The sequence below is a fragment of the Otolemur garnettii genome, unplaced genomic scaffold (assembly GCF_000181295.1).
Source record: "Otolemur garnettii isolate 467f Iridium unplaced genomic scaffold, OtoGar3 scaffold00228, whole genome shotgun sequence".
NCBI classification, from domain to species: Eukaryota; Metazoa; Chordata; class Mammalia; order Primates; family Galagidae; genus Otolemur; species Otolemur garnettii.
This window is the reverse complement of record NW_003852623.1, coordinates 449,250-460,336: the sequence shown is the minus strand read 5'-3', so window position 1 is coordinate 460,336 and position 11,087 is coordinate 449,250. Positions and strand designations below refer to the sequence as shown.

The following is an 11,087-nucleotide window of genomic DNA, read 5'->3' as shown; positions in this document are numbered from 1 at the left end:
TTAATGCTTAGTCTTGTATGTTGATATCTTAGGGTTCTCCAGAGAAACAGAACCAAAAAGATCTATGTGTATGGTATGTGTGTGTGGGGGTATACATAGGATATACATGTCTAAAGAGATTTATTATTAAAATTTGCATTCTTTTATAGATATACACAATCACATATATATGTATGTTTGTACAAAAAGAGATTTACTGTAAAGAACTAGCTCATATGATCACACAGGCTGAGTCCCAGGATCTGTGGTCTGGAGAACCAAGACAGCCTCTAGGATGGTTCCAGCCCAAAGTCTGGAAGTTTCATCAAAGGTGTTTCAGGTAGAGTCCAAAGTGGAGTACAGCGGGCATCCCAGCTCAAGGTAGCCGGGGAGGAGGGATGCTTAGCCTTTTGTCCTAGTCAGGTCTTCAAGGGAAAGTGAGGCTGACTCCCATTGGGGAGGGCAGTCTACTCTGCTCAGATGACTGATTCAAATATAATCTCATCCAGAGTCTTCTTCATGACATGCCCAGAGCAACATTTGACCAGATGTGTGGGCAGCATGTGACCCATTCAAGCTGACACACAGAGTTACCCATCTCGGTTACGTAGATGCTCTTCCTCTGCATTTCATTAGTCACAGCCCGTGAGGAGCCCAGATTCAGAGGGAGTGGAGAGAGACCCAGAGTCTGTGTGTTTGGGGAGGGGGCCGTGCTTTCACGAAACGTGAGTGACTGGGTCCTTCTTCATATCTACTAATTTAGAACTGAGAAAGTGGAGCCAAGATTGGGACCCAATCTTTGATTGTACAAATCTTCCTTAAAGATTGTAATTTTAATCACAGTTGAAGGACACATACCATAGGCACTGTAAACAATTTGCCTACTGGTTTGAATTCTTCTCCAAGTCTAATTTTTCTTCAGGATTTAGACCTTCATCTCCAGTTGTATTCTCTCTCCCTTTATCTCTGTCTGTTTTTCTTATCCTATCTCAGTAATGTCATCTTAACAAGCGTCCACTTCATTATGCAAAAGCATCGCCCCTTCTCGTGTGGCTATTTTTTATTTAACCCAAACGTTTGTTTTAGAATGATGAGATTGTACAGAGAGTTCCCATGTAGGGTCACCCATTTTTCTTTACCTCTAACATGTAAGTGGGGTATATCCACTAAGAGTGAGCGTGCTTACACACTAAAATTGGAACAATGCAAAGATTAGCCTGGCCCCCTAGGCAAGGATGACATATAAATTCATGAAGTATTCCACATTACAAAAAAAGACTTATTCACATTAGTACAGTAGTGTTGACTAAACTATTGATTTTATTTGGGGCCAACTGGCTTTTTAGTTAGTTCAGTGTCCTTTCTCCTATTATTTTATCAAATCCAGGAAACATTGATTTAGTCACCATGCTTCCTCGACCTCCTCTGGTCTGTGGCAGTCTCTCACTTTCCTTACTTTTTACGCTGGTAACAGCTTTGAAGATTACTAGCCAAGTGTTTTGTAGAATGCTCCTCAATTGGGGTTTGTCTGATTTTACCCACAATTACAGTAGGATTTTGTGTTTGGAGAAGAATTCTAGAGGTGGAGCGCCCTTCTCATCAGATCATGCCAGGGAGCACATGTGGTCAAAATGACTTATCTCTGATGCTAATAACCTTCGTCACTGGGTTAAGGAGACATCTGCAGGGGCCGGGCACCATAAAGTTGTGACTTATCCTTCTCCATACTCTGCTGTATGGAAGTGAGTCACTACGGCCAGCCCACACTCAATGGAGGGGGATTAAATTCCGCCTTGTGCAGTTTCTATGTACATTACTGTGGATGCCTCTGCAAGAAAGGTAACAAATAGCTTTCAGATCTAGGAAGTTTCAAAGAAGAGACATTGGATAAAATGGGTAATAGTGACAGTGCCGCTCAGGACAGAATGAGGTCCCCTTCTTCCAACCTGAACAATAATTACACAACTTCTTCCCTTCCCCTAGGCCTGCCATGTGGATACTATCTTTAGACTCTATCAAAATATCATATGCTGGCTTGATAAAGACTATTTCCTGAATTCTGAGGGTCCCCAAGTAAACTGTCTAAACTAGAGATTTTACCAAGTGAAAAAGACCATGCCACAAAAAGAACAATTGCCAGTGTTTCCATGGAAATGGGAATACAAAGGGGCTGTTTGCCCAGAGAGGTCTGTTTATTTTATTTTTTTAAAAAACTATCAAGAGTAACCTTTTGAGATGTGACATTCTGTTTTCACAAGCACAGTCAAGGTGTCAGACGGAGCCCAATTTTATATTCCTTGAAAACGGAGTGTGCTGCCGTGTTTGCCGGACTTTCCAACATGTCACTTTCAACCAATGTTATGTGCAAATGGCTTACAGTCCCATGAAAATATTCAGAAAAAGAGGAAGCTGTTTTGAAGGGGAGTATTAAGTATTATTCCATTGAAAGGCATTTGGAGTGGAAAACCCTTGCACCGGCCTCCCATCTTTCTGAAGACCAAGTGACCAGAGAACTGGTGTAAAATGGGGGAGTCCCGGCCGTCCCACCACCTGTCTGAGGGGGCTGCTTATTCAACTGGCCTTTTGTCTCCTGTCCCTGAGAAGCAAGCCTGCTTTGGTGATGTGACCTTAGAGTCACTGTCAGAGGCACATTTGGTGCCCTTCCCTTTGTCGAGTGACCTTCAGGTCTCTCTCCAATGTGTCACCCAGAGACCAGATCCTTAGGGCCTGGGAGAATTTATTACACAAGATTTACTGAGAAACGTGGGATTACAGGGTATTCCAGGAGTCATTTCCACCTTGGAAATAATAAGCTCATTTACAGCACCCAGGGCTTGCCTCTTGGATCTGTCACTTTAAAATATGTCTCTTCCTGCACCAATGCAGCTTTGATGGGACAACCTCGTCGGAGCAGCAGCCCTGCGAGGTTGTATCCAGACGAGAAGTGGGGATAATTTAAGGCGACAGGGCCAATTTTCAAACAGAGGCCCAGTGTTCCTTACTTCGAGGACTGGGGCTCAGACGGAGGTACTTTGTGGCCTCCAGAGCTCCTTACAGCTTCTCAAGTTCTACTCTCTACTCCCAAGAAAACGAGACTTCCCACCAACAGCAGGACGGAATCTTTGCCCTTACCGGATTGCAAAGACCCAGCTCCATGGACTCCACGTGAATTCAGTGAGGTTTTTGTGAGCTCCTCTGACTTGCTTCCCTTGACGGACCCTTCCCATTATAAATATTGGGCATGCATAGATCCTGCGGAGGGGACGGTCAAGTGGAGACCCCAGGGTGTGGAGGCACAGATTGGAGTTACGCTTCCACCAGCCCGGGACACCTGATGGCTCCAGACGCAGGAGGATTTTCCCTCAGGGTCTCCAGAGGAAGCAACCCTTTCAACAACCCTGTGTCAGATTTCTGGCTTTCAGAACTGTGCGGGGAAGAACTTCTGTTGTTTTCAGCTACCCAGTTGTGATCGTTTGTGCTGAAACATAAGACACCTGTCTTCTCTGCATCTTTCTTATCACCACTGCTTCCTGGAAACCTGTTCCATCTGTTCACTTTGCCTTTGCAATGCAAACACCAACAAGGCGGGGTTGGCGGCATTTTTAAAACATTTCACATTACTGTGAAGGTACAAATGATTAGGCTACAGTGTTTGCATTTGTTAAAGTCCCTGTTGTAGTTGTATCTCACACGCAGGAGGTGTGTCCACTGGGAGGCCCGGGACCTTGAGGAGTTCATGCTCTGGGAATGGGAGGAGAGCAAGGGACCTTTCCTACTTCATAAGCAACACTTGCAGGTGTCTGAGTTAATCGAGTCTTCACAACCCCGTTTTTCCCCTGTGGCAGACCCCTCAGCCTCGGCACTCTCAGGAAGGATACGTTTTGTTGTTGGGGCTGTTCTGTTCTTTCTAGGAGCCTTAGCAGCGTCCTTGGCTGATGCCCACCAGATGCCAGTGTTGAGGCCATCCCCTTCTGTTGAGACCATAAAAGTGTATCCAGACATTGCCAAATATACGCCCCTGAGGGAACAAAGTTCCTTTTGTTGAGAACCATTGGTATATGCAGGTGTGGTTAGATTAAAGATCTTGAGGATCTGAAGGATCTTGAGATGAGACCACGTTCTGTCCCTGGAACACCCTCTCGCCCTCGGTCACCTGGCAAGACCTTGAAGCCTTACTTGATTCTGAGTTCTGGGTGCTCCTGCGTTCCCACATGCACACACCTTCTTAAAGCAGTGACCTTGAATTCTTGCATTTCTCTGTGTGTACTTTGGCTTTTCTGCAGAACCTGAAGTTTTACAAGAAGAAGAGTGAGTCTTTGCATCTCAGTTTTCCCCTCCACGTAATGTTTGTTGTGATAAGAAGGAAAGACCTACTGGGGTCACTCTGTGAGGCCCCCCAAAGGAGACAGAGGGGCAAGGCCCAGAAGCCAAGCACTTATTACAAGGAGGGGCTTTGGCCCCTCTCCCACCTCAGCATAGCCTCCCGGGGAGCTGGGCCAGGGCTCTGCGGCCCACAAAGGCTTCTTTTGTGCCCTTGGCCTCAGGCCAGCAATTTGAGGGGCCAGGGCAGCCTGTGATCCCTTTTCCCTAAGACAGCATTCTCCCAGCTTGCACTGTGGCTCCACAGTCCTGTGAGACGGCCTCGAAGGCAGGAGCTGTGTCCTTACAGACATTTGGGAAACTTTGCCTCCTAGATCTCCCTTTCAGAAATCCAATGCAGATTCATAGAGATTAAAGATTGAAAAACTTATTTCACATCATTTCTGTCCATTTTCTAAACTCATTGGACCACGGAACCTAAAACACCTGAGGAATCTGTATAGTTTTAATAAAAATCTTGGAAATGTTAATGTCCATCCATACCCTAATCTTATTATCTAAGGCAGCCACTGTACTCTTACTGAGATTGTTTTGTGTTTATTTTTTGATTTAAATGAACAAAACCAACAGATTTTACATAAAAATGGGTCCTGGCATGGCCTTAATTCTTTTTTTCTATTTGGTTTGAATTGGCTCTAACTATTGGAGTCTGCTAAGTTAGGGCAAAGTGCCCACCCAGATCTCGTCCATTTCCTTTTCTCTCTCTGATAGATGCCTTTCATTGTATGCTATACTTTCATTTTTGCTCTAAGTAGAAAAATACCACTCTCTTAGTAATGGAGAGGAATGGAGAGAGGCCTGGAGCCTGTGTTTTGAGAACAAACGGGAGCAGGCGTCTTGATTTTCTTATACCCAAGCGGCATCACCTTTCACACTGGGATTTGTGAGGCTTCTATGGAGAGAAAGAGCAGGAGGAAAAGAAACCTCAGTCAGAGCTCCTGGGGGAAATAAAGGACCCCTTCTCTCCAAGGCCTGAAACCGCCCCCCTAAGCCCTTGGAACTCCCACCAGAAGTGGGTCGCTCTTCCATGCCCTTAGCAGCAGGACCCTTAGGAGAACATCCCCGACACGGACAGTCCCCTAATTACATTGGGGTCGACATAACTAGACAGCTGGATATTGGGAGGAGGCCGTCTTTCTGGCTGGCCAGAAAAGGACAGGCACAAATCAGGAGACTGGCAGGACAGAGTGTGCACCAGACCCCGTAAGAGGCTGTGGGTCAGGTGTGTGCCTTTGTGTGGCTGTGGTGATCATTTCACTGTATAGTGTGCACCCAAATGTCACCTGGTGCACCTTAAACACACACAACGGTAAAATAACGATGTTGCCACAGCAGTTCCAGGAAGACCTGGCAAGAGACACAGGGAAAAGAAATAAAAGGCATTCTTCACGCACATCCCATCAGACTTGACAGACGTTAGCACATTCTGGGTCACCACTTCCTGACACCTAAAACGTGATCAGCTCACATTGAGACACCACGACAGCTAGATAGCTACAAAGATTTGAGCCTAAGCAAGGTCTCTCGGGGGAAATGGTGGACAGCAGAGGCTGGCTGGCAGTCAGGTGGGTTGCAGGGGTACCCTACACATAGATTCATCCTCTGCGTTCCTTCACGCCAGCTTGGCTCAGGGATGATGGTGACACAAATCCAGTGTTTGGGGCTGGCCAGGCATTTGGACTTGTGTGCTGGGGACAATGATGATACATTTTTCCTAATTTAGCCTGTCTCCAGGAAATTGTTCACTTTGCCCTGAAAGAGTTAACAGAGCGTCTCACCAGTGCATGACCAGTGCAATTAAAACATCAGTTGGACACTTGGCTCCAGGTTTTAAAGGGTTTCAATAAGACCCTGTGGGCCCTTTGGGGAACGAGATAACATGGTAATTGGTGCAAAAGAAGGGTTGAGAGAGCACAGGGTCACGGTCTCACCCAGGGAAGATAAATCTCCCTGGCCACCCCCTTGCAATGGGACTTTATACGCAGGGCCTAACTCGAGATTCATCAAACTGTTCCCACTCTCGCCACCAGTGCCCACGAAGGCAGCTCTGTGCAATCTCATGTTCCAGGAAGAAAGTGTAACTTCGCAGACCCTTGGAATGGACGGGCCTGACAGGAACACACAAACAAGCAGGGCGAGGCTGCCCCTGCCCCGGGTGTTTATTTAGGAGGGAAGGTCCATTAAGTGCTCTGTGATGGCCTGCTGATAACACCCCCACCTCTGGAGGGCCGGCCAGCCCTGGCTGTCTGCCTGCAGCCCTGACAGCTGACACTTAGGCATACACTTAAAGATGGGCTTGTCCACCACGGCGCAGAGGATCGAAACCACACATTTTAAAGTTACAGCCTCTCCAGCCCGTGCCTGGGAACAAGTGGTTTTTTTCAGGGCTTTAGGTCTGTGTACAAGGTCTCTTTTTTGTGTGTGAGAATATTGTAAGACCTGGCCCTAGAGCTTGGGGCCTGGAGGAAGCCACATCTCGGCAAATATTTATTCCACGTGTAAGTAAAAAATATGGTGACAGGAACAAGCTTTATCAACAGTGAGAACTTTGAAGGGTGTGGAGGTGAGGCAGAGATCCTGAGTTCTTTACCACCTTGAACTTTGACATTTTGGAGATTCGTTAAGTTTCAGAGAGTGAACTGTGGTTTTCAAGGCCACAACCTTCCTCCAAAGTCCCATTTCTGCAATTCCCTCTAAGATTTGAAATGCTTTTCCTACTTAAACCTCACTGTGGTGCCTTTGTTCACTGCCCCCAACCTGCTATCTTTATTTTTCTTCTCATTCATTCATTCATTCATTATTCATTCATTCACCTGATACTAACCGAGCGCCGGATCGGTTGTCCATATATAGGAGATATTGCAGTAAATGACTCAGAAAATTCCTTGTTCTTATGGAACTGACATTCTGAGGTAGGGCAGAAAGAAAGACAGCTGAGTTTTGAGGGTGATGAATGCTTTGAGGAAGATAAACCAGGCTGACCCAAGAGAGAACAGTGACAGGGAAGAGGAGGCCTGATTGAGGTTGGATACTCAGGGAAGGCCTCCCTGGAGAGGTAACACCCAGCAGAGATGGGAATGGTGAGAAGAGGCCACATGGCCTGGATGTAAACGCTCCCTTTGGAGAGGCAGTGGGTGCCGTGGGTGGGAAAGGGTTTAGATTGACTGAGAAGCATTGAAGGCCTGGGAGTTGGAGACAGTGTGAGCAGATGGGGCATTCAGGAGCTAGGGTCAACGGGCTAGGGAGAGCCAAGGGCATGCAGGACTCTGAAAGCCATGATTAAGGGGCTGAATTTTATTCGAGGTGCAAGTGGAAGCCATTTAGAGGGTTTAAGCAATGGCGTGGTGTGATCAGGTGCCCATCGGATCATTGCTGTGTCTACCATCTCTCTAGGGCGCAATGCACATGTGGCCTGAACTGTACCACCTTTGCAGGTGAATGACTCACTCCTGGGCTCTGGATTCAGCACGACTACAGACCAGTGAGGGCAGTTGACCCCAAACTTTCTGGTACCAGAGACTAGTTTCACGGTGGCCAGTTTTTTTGTGGATGGGGGTTGTAGGGTGGTCTTGGGAAGATCCGTGTGCATTCTGTCTCCACCTACGATCACCAGGCATTGGGTTCTCACAAGGAGCCTCAACTCAGATGCCTTGCGTGTGCAGTTTACAGTAGGGTCCATGCTTCTGTGAGGATCTAATTAGGGTCCATGCTTCTGGGAGGATCTAATGCCACCACTGCTCTGATAGGAGGCAGGGCTCAGGCAGTGATGTGAGAAGTGGGAGCAGCTGTAAACAGACAAAGCTTCACTTGCTTCCCTGCTGTTCACCTCCATGGCGTGGCCCTGTTCCTGGCAAGCCATGGACCACACTGGTCCTGGTCGGCAGCCCAGGGGTTGGGGACAGCAGGGTGAGGGGACATAGTTGTTCTATGGCACAGCCTGAGCCCTGGAGGGTGGGAATCGAACCCTGACTCCTGATTCTCCACAAAGCTTTGCACGTACTGTCCAGTCCATAGACGTCTACTGCATTGCCCTTAATAATAAGCTCCTGGAGGTTTATTTATTTTATAAAATTTCAAAGGGCCCTTAAGGAAAGCCCTCTGATGCCGAATTGGTCCCTTGAAGCTGATGTTAGTGGATCTGCACATAGGTAGGTCCCACCAAGTCAGAGTTTAACTGGACCAAAAGAACCTATTCGAGTGACTTCCCTTGGTCAATTAGTTTCCTGCAGATGACTTTTAGCATGTTTCTCGAATGTGTCACCGTTCAGGGCAATGAAATCAAGATTAAAAGCCCAGACTCTGCGTTGTAGGTCCCAGCAATAACGTATGTTTTAACGACGCCTTCCCAACTTCAAAATTAAACATGCTACGTTTTTGGGAGTACGATTTCAGCTTCATTACGTTTATGACACAAATGGAACCATTTGGTCTCACTTCAGTTTATAAAGGCGAGATGCATCAGAAGGAGGAAATTTCCTTTATCATTATTATTATTATCCTTGCTATTAGTCGGCCGCGCTCACGTGATAAAAAAATCCCCACCTCTCCCACCTCGTCCCTCAAACTCCGATTCTCATTTTAAGCAGTTCCCACATAGACTATTTATCTTCCACATTTTCTCAACTCTCAATGGTGCCATTATATCCTTTATTTGGAATCATAAAACTTGGAGAATAAAAAAGAAGCAAATTAATCCTCCCGGGGGGGAAAAGGAAGACGGGTCCTGCCAGCGTTTAAATTGCAGGATCGGGCTGGCCTGGAAACGCAGTTTTCTTTTTCAACAACTTAGCTGATGGAGGGAAAATGAATGGTTATGACAGAGACTCCCAAAATAAAATGCAGAATTATGCAAACGTGTTAAAAACTGACATCTTGAAATAAAAACTGCTGAAAGCCCGAGGAATAAACAATGCGGCTGGAATGGGAAACTTTCAGAGCTACAAATGGGTTACTCGGCTTTTATTATTCACAATGGAAAAATAGCCCTGATCATGATGTGAAAACCACAATTTCCTTTATTTGTGGACCATGCCAGATTAAAAAGCATTCAGGGAAGAAGTGCGGCCGGGGGAATTGAACGCTGTCTGAAGAGACGAGGACTCAGGACCCTGTTGTGGGTGCTGGCTCCGACCAATTGTACACAGACCAATTGCATAAGTCACTTAACCTTCTGGTGACTTTTCTCCCATCATCAGGGTGAAATTAAGGAGTTGGCCGTTCCTCTGAGGACTGAGATCTGGATTTCCTAACTGCCAATTGGATAGTATGCTTTGCCATTGCAATTTGCTCTAAGGAGTCTCAAGGTTGTTGTGAAAACACACGATAAAAGCCAGTTAACAAGCCGGCCGCCACCAGGCCAGCCAATGAGAACGGGCAAGGCCACAGGATGCCTCCAACTGAGTCTCCAGGTTTGGGGCTCTGGAAATCCACTCTGCAGCTAGTAAAGCCTTTATTATCTTATTTTATTTTTTTAAATTACTTTTTAAATATTGAGGTACAGTCCCTAGATAATTGGTGAATATTGTGTTCTCATAAAGTAAAATGAAAAATCATTGAATCAAGAAACAGTATACTCACAGAATATTAAAGTTAGAAGGATCTTGGAGATAATCTGGTCTAGCAGTTCCATTTTATGGGGGAGGAAACTATCGATGCAGAAAGTTTAAGTGACCCACCTAAGATTCTAGCTTTGAAACATGATTTTGACCCTGATTTAATTCATCCAATAAGTTAAATCTTCCAAGAAGCCTGACAGTCCTGGAAGTTTGATGTGTAACTGTTAATTTGTAGCAGAGAAATCCTGCTACAACATTGGCTGATGTCTTTTATTATGAGACAATGTTCTGAATCTTGCAAGAGGCACCTTTTAGAAAAACGGCACATTTTAGTCAAATAAATATCGACTACCATGTTTAAATGGCAATAATTTTTTCTTTATTTCAGATGAATATGAAGATACAAATATTTAGGTTACACTGGTTTTTTTTAATTAAGTCAAATAGAATACATTTATGCATATGTGGGGTACAATGTGTTGATTTTTTTATACAATCTGATATGGTTACATCAAACCAATCAACAGAGCTTTGGCCTCATTTACTTGATTATTGTGTTAAGACATTTATGTTCTACAATTGACAGATTTGACTTGTACCCTTGCCATATGCTCCATAGGTGTGGTCCCACCTTTTACCCTCCCTCTATCAAACCTCCCTCCTCCCCACCCTTCCCACTCCATTTCTCTCCTTCATCCTGGGCTATAGTTGTGTTCTATCTTTCATAACAAAGTGTGAGTAAATATAAGTAGGTTTCATAGAAATACTGAGCACATTGGATACCTTTTCCCTCCATTCTTGAGATACTTTACTCAGGAGAATATGCTCCAGGTCCCTCCATGTAAACATAAAAGGTAAAGGCTCCATCTTTTTTAAGGCTGTATAATATTCCATGGTGTATACATACCACAATTTATTAATCCATTCATGGGTCGATGGGCACTTGGGCTTCTTCCACAACTTGGCTATTCCATTGTTTTCAATTCTAAGTTGTGGTTGAGCTGTTCACCCAGAGGACATGCTGACCACCCTCACATTGTGCAAATTAGGTGAGATCCCACCGATCACCCTCCCTCGCCCCCTCCCCCTTTTTCCTTCCCCTCCCCCTTGCTAGACTATACTTGTGTTTTTCTTGTGGGTGTGTAGCTGTCTATATATTGGTTTTATGTTGGT

The 11,087-nt window shown here is 45.5% G+C and overlaps 1 pseudogene; it reads left to right on the top strand.

Moving 5' to 3' along the window:
• Positions 1–1,149: 1,149 nt before the first annotated feature.
• On the top strand, positions 1,150–1,249 carry LOC111722277 (annotated as a pseudogene).
• The last annotated feature ends 9,838 nt before the right edge of the window (positions 1,250–11,087 follow it).